The sequence below is a fragment of the Amyelois transitella genome, chromosome 2 (genome assembly GCF_032362555.1).
Source record: "Amyelois transitella isolate CPQ chromosome 2, ilAmyTran1.1, whole genome shotgun sequence".
Lineage (NCBI taxonomy): Eukaryota > Metazoa > Arthropoda > Insecta > Lepidoptera > Pyralidae > Amyelois > Amyelois transitella.
The window spans coordinates 10,038,525-10,052,804 of record NC_083505.1 but is presented as its reverse complement, the minus strand read 5'-3'; the positions used below and the strand labels follow the sequence as shown (position 1 = coordinate 10,052,804).

The window sequence follows — 14,280 nt, the reverse complement described above, 5'->3', positions numbered from 1 at the left end:
TTCTTACCAAAACTGCCTTGCGGTCCGTTCTTTATTTAGAAGTGCTAGTTTTTAAACATCACTGTGGACTATTTACAACGTAAAATATTTTTTAATCGAATAAGATATTACTTCTTTGTATTCACTGAATAATTTACATCTGTATATAAAATAATAATATTTTTACACATCTACATCATAATATAAATAATATACTATAGGTATGGAATAACTGCATGACTATAAATCGTGTGTGCATGCAACCTCTGTCATTCGATTTGTACTCAATTAATTTATTTGACACTGCATTAGGGCCTTAAATTATTGAAGTAACAGTCGAAGACCTTCGCAACGGTATCAGCTTGTGCCAGCCGTAATCACATTAAAATTTGTAAAATGTGTAGGTATACAGTTACAGTCAGCACAACAGTCATCTTGCCAAATACTGTAAGAGGTGTACTACTACCGTTGTATTTTTGGCGTAAATAAATAAATACAAATAAATAAATAAAAAATAAATTAATGATAATAGGGAACTTTCTGAAGCTCAGTGACTTCATGAAATAATAATAACAGAGAAAAAAACTCATTTTTCTCTTTTGAAAGAAAATCCGATGCCTAAGTTCTATATTTAGTAATAGAGGGAAAGTTTCTGATAAATGAATGAAACTTTCACCGTTCGTGTGACGTCATATTCCGAGATTTACCTTGACATTGACATAGATATTATATTTCTCTTTAAAATATACTCTGTTAAGCCGCCAATGAATAAAGTTACACTGAAATTGACATACCTACGCTATCTTCTTCCTTGTCGTTACCTTTTCCCACTTTCTACGTGGGTTCGGCACATTAGGTATGTTAGATTTTTTCCAATTACTTCCGTCAATCTCACTGTTCACTCCTTTTCTACTCATACTATCCTTTACGCCGCAGCTTATTACCGTATATACCTATAAACTATAGATACACCTACGCCTAACAATGATATTTGTATAAAAAAGATAAAGTTAAAAGGGACGAATGATTTGAGTCAAACAAAGCAATTTTTTTGTCAAAGATCGTCAATTTTATTCTTCGACGAAATACCGATCGTGACGATTCTCATTACAGAACCAGCACAGAATTAATGATATCTGACGAATCCGCCGTACTGCTGGTAGTATTACCATATTCTCATTACCGTGGTACGAGTCATCTGCGTGACTTCAATAACCTGATACGGTTATCATTTGATGAGGAATGAACCGGATCATGAAACAAATAGGGTCGTTCACGATAACATTAGACGATGACATATAGACGTATTGTATTTTTATTCAATGTTTTTGTATATTTAGAAGAATTATTTGCAGATTAATTGTAAATACAATTAAGGACGTCCTGGTAAAGGGTCAGGTCAAAATTACCCGAAACCGCAGAGTTTGCATGAAGACAGTTATGGATGTGGATGAAGAGAAGGAAGTATGCAGAGATCGTGGCAAGTGGAAAGAGGTAGTCTCTGCCTACCCCTCCGGGAAAGAGGCGTGATTTCATGTATGTATGTATGATTGTAAATATAAAGTTAATTAAAAAGCTTATAAAATAACGATGACACAATATATACCAATAAATGGTTATAAAAGGTAATTAAAAAAATGAATTAAACGAATCTAATGGATAATCTTAAAATATAAATATTTTATATCAATTCATACATACATATAATCACGTCATTATTCCTTAAACATGCAAGGTTGTAAACAGAGCCAACAGCAAAGAAGAATCCCAATTTTATTAGTCTATTCATTAGTCTCTTTTTACGACATCCATTGGAAAGAGATGGAAAGGTTTTATTCTAAAGTGCCGGGGACCACACGGTACTTATTACATCATTTTAAAAGCATCGATATAGTCTATCGTCATCGATGTTTTAAAAGTTATATTTTTTGAAATCAATGATAATGGCCCATCAACCCACAGCATGATAGCACGTGTCTCTTTTTCTGATTGGCACATTCTGACCTGACCCAGGTTAGGTCATTGTCATTACTTTGCTAACCTCTGTGATGCAATTGTATTATGCTTGCCTCTGAGTCACAAGGTCTTGTTTATTGTCACAGAAATAAACTTAAATCAAGTACTAATGTGGCACAGACGCCACCGAGTGAACGTTATGTAAGTTGCCGTACTTTTTTCACAAGCACGCAGGGTGTTCTTTATCGCAAAAAGGTTGCATAAAGATGAGAGGAAGGTAGGGTCTTAAATTACTTTCCGTTGCCTACACACATACTTACAAATTAATATAATTAAGAGACTGTTTTTGAGAAAAAGAAATACGTTGATAGAAATTGAACTATCTGAACCATTGACTGTTAAGGACCTAGTTAAGAGAAGGTATATTAAAAAAAATATGCTCAACCAATTTTACCCAAAACAAACTGTCCTTGTTCCTTGTTTTATTGATTTATTCTTTATAATACATAGTAGTTACTTACATTATGACCTTTTGACATTTTATAGGTACGACATTAATTTAAAATAGATACTTCAATTTTATTGAATGGTCCATCTCTGAGAGATTTTTAAAAATTAGGTTAGGTATATTCGCTTCCGATATTTATTTCTGTGGATAGGTGTGACCGCAGCATGTTTGACCCAAATACAGCTTGCGGTAAAAAATATTTTTTGGTCGTTGATAAATTGGTTTTAACTGATGGCCTTTTTTAGCTGGTATTATATACTAACTCATAAAGCTACAGATTCGGCAGATGTTTTATAGCACACATGTACATCTTTGAGCAGTTCTTTGACTTCAGTTTTCAATTAAATCAACTATTAGGTACGGACAAAAAATAAATCAGCGGCTAGTTCAGTTCTGTCTAATTCATTATTACAAAAATTCATCGCGATTAAAATGTTATTTAAAAAATAGCACATAATAAATAGCAGTGTCATTAAGTGTAAACTAAATTAACACGGCGATGGCAAGCGTAAATAAACTATCGTGCATTTCGCTGGATGGCTGCCAGCACAGGAGTGTAAGGGATATACGTTATGTATGGACGCTTATCTTTAATGCTTCTATGACATTAAATATAGACTGTTTTGATAAAGTTAAATAGACTCTGCGCTAAACCAGCACCTTCATAGATACATATGTATTCAGCCTACAGGTTCGGCGGTCTTTGGTCTTTAAATTAAGGCAACCATTCGGCGATGGCATGGTTACGCGAGGCGTAACGTGAATCGTCAGTTCCTCCTTGAACAGGGGGTGAATTATGCAGAACTAAAAGGGGATTTTGAAGGGAGTTAAGAAACGGGTGCGCTGTTTGAGAGCAAGCGCGAGAGCAGCGCAGACTGATTGCTCACGCATATACCTACATATAAGGTTGGTAGAGCCATTGGTGGTAACCAATGGCTCTACCAACCAACACTACCGTGTGATGGGATAGATCAAGTTTACACGGTGTAATGGTAAGGAGGTAACAATTCTCACAAGTCGAACTAGCCTATAAAACTAAACAACCCATAGTAAATGTAATCCCGTCGTAAATTGATCAGCTGATCGACACAATTGTACGGAGAATAAAAACTTTGTTTTTATTTCGCCCGATTTTCGTTGAGGAAGGTTGTGCAGATTGGTTTATTCTTTATATTACACTCTGTATTAAATTAACTTTACTTACCCGCTTTCTTAAATTCCTATCTTCTTTAAGGGTTATGCATAGGTAATTAAGAGGATAAGTGTATGTGAAATATACTTCCAAGACAAACGAATTGGCTGTAAAACGAACGTATTGCTAGCTATTTCTGATTCAATTAAGTATGGTCATAATAAATTTCCCTCCTTGAGATTTATTCATGACATGTTTAGATGGCTTTGGAATTGTTTTGCGACTGTTTGTGCCACGCCACCGTCGAAGCGTGATATAAACTTAGCCCGTGACTTTGTCCCCGTGAACTTATCTTAGTTCGTTTTAAAAAAATACTCTTTTTCGAATAAAATAGTAAGTACCATACAAAACCATGCCGTTTGGTTCCAGGCACCATAAGAAAAAATAATAGGAGCACTCCATCTCTTGTGATGTCGTAAAAGGCGGCTAAGAGTCAGGCTTATATGCTTGGGATTCCTCTTTTAGGCGATGGGATAGCAACCTGTCACTATTTGAATAAAATATAGAACTAGAATAGGTATATCAAACAGGTAACATAATCAGGTGTCAATTACTTACAACGAATGTTATATTAGCAATAGCAACTCATCTAGCCAAGCGAAGCGGATCTACTTATTGCTTCATTAAACCTTTCGCCAACCGTTCCGTGCCATGAAACTGTTACACGGATCATTTCATATCATTTTACACCTATTACACAGTCACTGGCTAACAAATTAGGGTTACAATCAAAAACGATTTTTTTTTCGAAAACAGATTTTGCGCGATACATGTTCGTCAGTTATTGAAATTAAGAATTATGAAGCGTTCGGGCAAGGGATTTTACAATTTTCGAGGTGTGTACTTATCATTAATATTAAATTACATAAAATTAAAATCTTTTGATCAAAGGAATTTTCCAACAGCTTCCCTAAATGATAGCTGATGAGTATCTATATCAAGAAGGGAAAATTATGAATTTACTTGAAATAGAAAAAGTTCTCATTCTGAAAGGGACACATCAAAAAATCTAATTTTTGTTATTAGCCCCGACATTTAAAATGTAAAACGCGCTATTGTGATGTCTGGTCACGATTTGCTTAAACTATCTTGTGTCTTTTAACTTTAAACAACCTTCTTTAGGAACTTAGGAATTTGCGGCTTCAACAACTTATTATCTGGTCTTCTAGACCTCACTAGCCTTATTGTCACCACTAATAAAAAAGTTATACTTTGAATATGCTTCGAAACTAAGTTGACCCAGAAACTAAGAACAGTTTTTATTCTTTTCCATTTTAATGATAGTGATAAAACCGCGCGACGCTCGTAGACGCCTTTTATACATTTTTATTGCACAAATAAAACTAGCTTGACGTATTAAAGAGTAAATTATTATTGAATTTATTATCAAGTTTAAACTCAAGCTTAATGTGACTATTCCCTTAGAATCCCTTAACAACATACACGGTAAAAGGGATGGAGTAGTCTTATTCTAACATGTCAGGAACTACACAATATTAACACCATACCATGATAGTGTTCCATCAAGAAGTACCTCTAATTATTGATTTGTATTTTTCTGAGAATCCTTTCTCACAATGTCTTTTTAAAAAAATGCCTTTCACAGGGACACCTGAGGGAATATAAGCGCATTAGCCCCGAAAGAAATCACAGAGGAAACTTACTGCGACGTAAAGACCCGAAAATATGACAAGTTATAAAACCCTTAGGGATTTTGCTAAGGAAAATGTTTGTATATTTTATGAAGGATTGATCGCCCTTCCGCTCTGACACTACGACGCAATTCTCGATTGATTCAATATTTTCTCGGTGTAAAATAAAAAAAAATGGTACAACTACTTCGATCTACGGGATATTCCATCTAGTTAGAAAAACCAAGTGAGTTTAGTGTAAAAAGTTTGTCGTATTAGAGAAATATTGTACGTAGTGAGTACGTATAAAGATTTTGCTTATTTTTTTTTAACATGTATTACATTTGCCGAACTTTGTCGAACTTTGATTTTTCCTTTTCGTTCTGAAGATTTTTTTTCGGCCGACGCTAGCAAGAGAAATGAAATAAAAACATAGGATGTATAAAATCTGAGTATTGTGTTTATCTGTATGCGCCAAGTGAGACATTGACCAAAGGACCTTGAAGCTATCCATAATATAAATAAGTAACAATTATGACAAACAATGCGCCAATAGTCTGCTTCAGTTAAGTATAATTAATTCAATACTTTATAACCTTGTATTTATTCTCATCTTCCCTGTCTTACTAAACTATCTACAATGTTTTTTATTTTTTAATTTAAATTTCAGAGTGTCTATTAGAAAAAATGTTTTTAGATGTTAATTTCTTTAAAACTCCAATAATGCCTTAAATTCTACTCTAATGTCTGTTTCATTTACTGCAAGATGATATTTGACTCGGAGTGTATCGAAAACGCAATCTAAAGAGTTTTAATGTGATTTAGGTTAGAATGCAACAATATCAACAAAATTTCATATGACTGTAAATATTAAGTAGAAGTGCGATATTACGTCGGGTTATCTCGCAGAATGTTTACCGGTCTTTCAAACTGAATAATTGCTTACTCAAGAGTAGTTCCCGTGTCAGGAATTGACACAGTTTCCTAGGAATGATTGAAGCTGCGTTTGCGTGACGGGGAAACGTTTGCCAAGGAAATTATACTATTTGTGAGACTCTTTACATGACTGGCGGATGCGAGATGACATGATTTTAGGTTTCAGTCTTGTGTATTTAACCTCTCAGTATTCTTGAACTTGATACTTTCTTTATTTGCCTAACGTGAATAATTATTTCCAAGCGCGAAGCACAGCATTAGTATACTTGTTTATGTCGGTTTTTTTAATAGGTTTAATCTAGGTAAATGCTTTTTATGTACACTTATTTTGAAATTTGGATTGGATCAAATCATTCCTTAAATTTTAATCTATATCGCATACGTCACATTTTCTACCTTATCAAATCTCATAAAACGAGTAATAACATCGATTCAGATTTCATCAATGGTTTTCCAACTAATAAGCCCAAGGCTTCCATGGGAATTTCCTGAAAAGAGTAGGCTATGTTCTAACCTAACGTCAGCTACTTTACCTATGCACAATGTCATTAAAATCACTCCAACGGTTTAGCCGTGAAAGTGTACAAGCTAGACAGACTTTTCTATTTATACTTATAATATTGGCATGGTTCGTCTATTTCTAAGCGTTACGTTTTTTAAGTGTTAAACCTTTTTCACTTCAAAATCTTATTTACACCCACGAGTGGACAAAATCGAATAAAGTCAATACGCAATATCAATCGAGCTGTTTACACCGAGTCTGGAATCGGCAGATGATATCCAAAGAAATTACTACGAAAATAACACATCAATCATCTTATTTACCTCTACCAAATCATCGAAAATTATTAACTGCTTACCTGTCGCTCGCGACTTTGTCCGTTTTAAATATCTGTAAATTTCGTAAGAGAGTACAAATACACACACCTTACGGTTTATAATAAGTCGAATTAGTTTATAAGAAACATTTAAAAAACATAAGTCATATTGAGAATCCCTCTTTTTTTCAAGTCTGGGTAAAACTCTAACTATGTATCTCTCCCGAAAAAATTGCATGATCATATTCTGCTCTAGGCAACAGCTATCTAAAATTACAAAATCAATGCCTATTGATACTTATCTTTTAGTCATACGGTCAGTTTCAAAACAATCACATTACTAAGTCATGATAAATAGATACGCGTGTGTTTGATAGTATCTTCTGATACAGAACTACTATATCTGATTAGTATATGATATGTATCTATTGCGAACTGTTTCCTCGATTTATCTTATTTACTGATTGATGGACCTTATCATTGCCGTGATTTAAGATGTGTTCATGTTAATACTTTTTCCGCGTTCTGTTCTCTTCTGTCTCTGAATCACATTTTTTTCCGTTATTACGGTAGCTAAGCGTGGCCTTTGAATCATAAGACTGTATGTATGTTTATGTGCAACAATTATAAAAGGTATTTCTGAAACCAGTCATTTCAATCGCTTTTGAAAGTACTGGTAACTATGATCTTGGTCATAACTCAATGATGTTTCAGTCCATACATTTTTGCCATAAATATTTATCATCATAATACAAAATCTAAAGCAAAAATCGATCACTATGTGTTTATATAACAGCTGAAGGGTTGCCGAGGGCCCGTGGTCACGTGGTCACGTGGCTGTCTCACGTTTCCCCATATTCTGGTTTAGGTAGGTACGCTTTCATATAACCTCTATTATGAAAAAGTATTTTGGCAATATAGTTATTTTACATTTAGTTTGATTAAGAAAAAATGCATACTTTTATAAATATAAATATAAATATAAATATATAAATATATACGGGACAAATTACACTGATTGAGTTAGCCTCGAAGTAAGTTCGAAACTTGTGTTACGAGATACTAACTCAACGATACTATATTTTATAATAAATACTTATATAGATAAACATCCATGACCCAGGCCAATCAGAAAAAGTTCTTTTCTCATCATGCCCTGGCCGAGATTCGAACCCGGGACCTCTGTTGTCACAGACAAGCGTACTACCGCTGAGCCACAGAGGCCGTTGATGATTTATATTAAACTTTTTGTACATTTATAAAACTCAGAACGTTTTTAAGTGTAAAAAAATTTAACTAATTAACAATTTAAAATATGTATGTATGTTTCTAATGTTGACATTGATACAATAAACAAAAGCGTAAACTGAAAATTTATGCAAAACCAAATGGGCGTAGTTCCATACTACGCCGTACACATAACAATTTTAATAAAAACGTTCAATTTTCATAAATCCCGTAGGAACGGTGTCCTAGGCAAACTAGGAAGTTTAAATGTATTAAAAAATTGCAGCAAAAAAATTATAGCCCATGTAAAACATCCTGTAAAATAAACAAGTCTTGCTACTCAGTTCTTCTATCGTAAAAAGTTGGAAGATCCATATAATACTTAGTCGGTTGATTTACTTAGAAATTAATTTTTAATTTTGGAAATATTCACGCGGTTAGAAATAAAACAAAAAACAAAACTCCCTACAAAGGTACAAGATAAAGTTGACGCTTTATTACGTAAAAACAAACGACGTGGACGAAGCTAGTATTCCTACAAAGCTCGCTCCTCATAGATAGGTTACCACGTCAACATTAATGAGAGACACGTGCCTACTTTTGCGGCCAAGGGCGGTTACAGGGTTCGGTCGAGTTGAACCCTTGCGTGACAAATGATTTCGCGGCCGTCCCAAAATAAAATATACCGATTAGAATCGGATGTAGCGAAATTATGTTGCTTAATTTGGATTTCCAATTTTTTCGGGATTTTTTTAAATCAAAATATTGATAAAGTACCTATGTAAATCAATCTTGAAAAATGTAAAATTTTATCCCGCACTATTTGCGCCCCGGAACTTCGCTTTCATGAGAATTTCGGAATAGATATAGAGTACTATTTAGTTATGCCAGATTATATTCTACCTGTGTAGCATATTTTAAAATCCTTTCAAAAGATGTTGTGTGAAGAGTACCTAACAAACATGCATCCACACATTCTCACTAGAATTAAAGCCGTGTGGTACCCGACGCATTACAATAGAAACACTCCATATTCACACTCCCGTCGATGTCATAAAAGGCGACTAAGGGAAAGGCTTATAAACTTAGGATTCTTCTTGTAGGTGATGGCTTGCTACCGGTTACTATTTGAGTCTGAATTCCATTATTCTTAACTTTTTATCTGGTGCACTAAATTATGTTTAGGTAATTGCTAATATATTCAACTTATATTTTTAAATTAATTCATTACCTATTTTAACCTTGCTAGAAAAATAAACATTGGCTGTGTATTTCAGCGTTGCCTGACTAACATTCTGAACCGAACTGACTGACTAATAATGTAAATAAACTTCGCCGTGCTAAACACATGTTGCAAATTGACGATGGGAACTAATTTACTGGTAACAACTTAATGATTCGGAGAAGCATTTACTTGAATAATCATTTAATAAAAATAATTAAATACACGGCAACACGGCGATTCCACTTGCTAAGATCCCTGCATACTCCTTTCGCTTCATCCATCCACATTTATAATCTATATATCTATATATATCTCGACGGTTAGGTGTGCTCTAATCCGAATTTTCACCAGGACGTCCCGGATTTCCCGTGGGTATCGTAATAGGCGACTAGGGAAATAAGCACATATTTAGTTCTAGATGCTGGTTTCCCGGGGGTATTTTCGTAGCATTATTGTACATGTAGTAACTCAGACAAAATAATATTAATACAGGACTGATAATCGATAGTAATTATAATTACTTAAAAATAAATATTGATAGAAATATTAATTCAGATTGAGTAAGCCAAAGAGTAATTTTGAGGCTTTAACTTTTATGGGGATATTTCGAAAATGATCATTCAACAAAAAAATCATTTTAGATAATTGATTAGGGTCTTGTATAATATCGCAATCAATCAATCAAACTGTCTACAGAATTGATTACAGAGGATCGAAGGTTTCGCTTTATTGAACTGCGTTAGCGAAAGACCGGAGGATACTGGGTTCAGCAGTTCTCAATTTCAATTACATGCTCGTTCAAATTATTCTAGTGTATCCATACTCCATGTTGATCCGATTTAAATATACATACCTACTATTAAATGTGCTACTTGCATTTAAATTTAAGGATTTATACAAGAATCGATATTACTTATATAAATTTCACCCTCATATAAGTGGTTTAACAGATTTCGTCGTCAAGCTGAGGCGAGTGAAGCTTTGGACTCGCAAATTTCTACGTCAAAATAAATCAACAAAACTCGATTTAAAATCCCGAAACGGAAATGTAATTCTTACTGAGTAGGGACGGGGGCACAAAAGCGTATTTTATACGTGGTAAAAAGCTTTCAGTAACAGCAATAAAAGTGTTCAAAGATTATCTTCAAATAATTTATTCAAATAAATATCTCTTTCTTGTACCATGGCAACAAATGAGCCAAGTTAAGTTCCTCCAATGTTCCTCCGTGAATTTACAATTGCCTCACTTTTCACACTATCCGCAGCACGGCTTCCACAAGAACACTAGCGCATCCTAATAAAAACCGAAACAGCGATAGTTCTTCGCGTGATAAAAAAAGGTCCCGCGTGTACCTTGCTACGGGGGCTGGTGGTGGCCGTGAATGAACCTAGGGCTCCTGAATTACATCACGTTCTCTATCAAAAAATCGTTTCTAGATACTTACAAAGCCAGATTTAAAAGTAATATGATAAACAATTCAACTGAAATAAGGCAGTTATGACACGTGAATTAAGCGAAAGAGATATGCAGGGATCGTGGCAAGTGGAAAGATATAGTCTCTGCCTACCTCTTCTGGAAAGAGGCATGACGTATGTATACTATGCCTTAACTTAGGTATCTTATAAAAAAGATGGAACACAAAATGAGAGTAATCTCTAAGGACATATAATTCGGAAAACTGATCAATGTATTGATGATATCTAAGTCTTTGGCGAAGTATTTCTCGGTTCGGACAAGTCCAAGTAATCCTCAGCCTCCAGGGGATTACATTCAGTATGAAGCAGGTAGATTTATTGGATTTCTAACTTTTGTAAATCCAGATTATCCCAAAAACTTTTACAATCATAAGTTTAATGAAAGTTATTCTATCGTCCTGTTTAAGCTTAGTTTGGCGAACCCATTTTTTGATCCATAAATATATTGTAAACATAGTGTTAAACATTATTTACTAATGCTATTTTTAGTATATATTCCTTGCACTGGAATAACAATCCAAATTTTTATCTTTTACTTACTCAGGTAAAAAAGGAACAGAAGATCTTGATATCATTACAACGCAAATGGGTTTAAAATTGAGTTTAATAAAAAATTAAAAGCGTTTCTTTGTTGTTATAAAAATGCTCTGAGTGTTTTTGAGGCCAAGTTTAAGCAACCTTTGAAACATTATCTATGTATAAAACTAGAAATAAACACCTTTTTTTTAATTGATTGAAAGAATCGGGTCGCTTTTTGCATACGAGCTAGTGCATATTTTATTAAATCTGTGTGAGTCATAGATTAATTAATGATTAAAATTAATTAATCAATAAAATTAATGGTCTGTGGACCCTTCAGGCAGATCAAACTTTATAAGACACCCCATCTTTTTCTCAGATTTTTTGTTTTACGCGTACGTATTAATACAATAAGAATGCCAAAATGTGGTTTCATTACGAATGAAAATATTTACTCAGGTAACTATCTAATTTGTTACGGCAACATTGTAGCTATTTGGTATGAAACCAATATAGACATGTTAATCCTAGAGGCGACATGCTATTCTCATAGCCAGTGCATATTTTAATCCGACCACGTGTCCAGCGCTTTCTATATTTATCCGAATAGTTTACGAATACAGTGTTTGTGACTATGCGTGAATGTCACACGTGCTACTTTGTTAGGAAAATGTGCATACTCCAACTTATTATTCCTTGCGACTCCTCAGTCCAATAAAAGTCTTTTATTTCCCTCTTTCTCTGCTTAAGACTCCATATTTCACCTAACAAGTAGTAAAATCATTTGGACATTTTTACTATCAGCCTGACATCAACCCGGAATTCGGGTGACATCAATCTGCTAAAAATATACAAGTATGTAATAGTAGTACTTTAGTTACCTTTTTCACAACTTCAAACCTAGAATGTGTCATAAATTGCCTTTATTGTATTTTGCGGGAACCCACACGGCCCAACAAGATCTCTGTATCACATATTAATGTCTAAAACTGTCGGCAAAATCTGTGGTAACATTTTCGCATGAATATGTAACATACTTCGGAGATAATCCCTTCTCTTCAACGTGAAAATGCGTATATAGGTTTCTGAGATTAACTCGAACAAACATAACTCTGCAGGGGACTGTTTATTAATTAATTAACGTGTACCTAACTGTGTTAAACATAAATTTTGTTATAGTTTAATTATACAAAATATAATACCGCCTTGTTTGTTACTATATTTTGTTTTTATTATGTATAATAGTCCTGACATTTATTCCAACTGAATCCATTCTAATGAAGTACGGCTTATCACTACGATCCTGAAGTGGATAGTTCAGATAGATGTATGTGGCAATTTGTCCACTGGGTTTTTCATAACCATGAGAACATTGGCTCAGGTCATATCTGGGGCACCTCTCTTATACCATACAAAGCACATGTTTTTCTTGAACCCACCGAACATACGCCTGAAAAAATATACGAGTTAAAACTCTTATGGCATCAGTTTTATTTTGCAGACGGAAAAGGTATAGTGAGATTTTTGCTGTTTCCATATTTTTGGACCTTATCAGGTAAGCCACAGCTACCTTCAGATGTGTATAAAGCCAACATAAAAATAAAAAGGGACACTAACAATTTTGTCGAGGCTAATACATGTTACATTAACGCTTAAAAACCACTAAAGATTTGCATATATTTTAAAAAGCTCTAAACAAAAAAGACCAAAAGAGGACGAATATATTTCATTAGCCGTAATCAACCCAAGAAGTAAAATTCCTTCGTGATTTCCTTACGAGCTAACGAGCGATTAACGAACGTTAACTAATGCTTGTGATCAATCTGTAAATCTGGAAAGATTTACATGGACTTAAAATATTATAAAATTGATGTAACTGCTGATAATGGCTTAAAATGGCGTTAAATCTTCCGATAAAAAGGGCGCAAAATCGGATGTGTATTCACGGAATTCATAAAATATGAGTCTGTATTATAGAATTCTGTTTTAAAAATCATAATTATATAAAAAATGATTTTTAAATGCTACAAAATTACGTTTATTTATTTTTCATATTGAAAAGAATTGTTATTGACTCAGGTCAGGCCGGAACATTGTTTGAAATCAGGTCATATCGTGTACAAAGAAAAATCTACATTGAACAGTAATGCGAAACTTAAACATTACTTCAGCTAAACAGAATTCATCGTTCTTTCTTCATCGCTCTTGCAATCCTTTTAGATATCAATTCTTAACCGACTTCAAAAAAGGAGGATTTGTATGTCACTATAAGCTATACATATAGCAGATACCTACATAAATACATATTATTTTGTTACATTACTTTGTATCTCATATGAGTAAAAAACATATAAAAATGTAAATGACCCACAATTTTTAATGAATCTTTACTACGCTGTTATAGAAACAATACCGGTGTTCTTTGTTGAATGGCAAAGGAAACATCTTTGATGCCGGTGGTCTATTGTCGGCCATCCCTTTGTTCCTACCACATAACACACCTATCCCCGCATATTGATGCTGTCACCTGAATCTAGAACGAGCGCCTATCAACGTAACCTAGTTCCAATAAGTGGAAGGACCTACAAAGAATTTTAACCCCAATAAAACAAAATCGAGTACCCGCCTCTGTATTACGTTCGGAAATATTATTCATATAAATTATTTTCAAAGCCGACTTTGAATATAATCGTCAGGTACTCATATATAGAATGTTTCAAATATCCGAACCACTATTTTTATCTGTTTGTATTATATTTTTTAGGATTTAAATATGATTTTTCACTAATAAAACTAGTCAAGGAATACGAACT

General features: G+C 33.9%; 1 protein-coding gene across 1 annotated transcript in view; it reads left to right on the top strand.

Annotated features, from left to right (window-relative positions):
• LOC106129051 (monocarboxylate transporter 12) overlaps positions 1–14,280 on the top strand; it is a 29,524-nt gene that overhangs the window by 10,805 nt on the left and 4,439 nt on the right. The gene's annotated exons all lie outside the window — the stretch shown is intronic.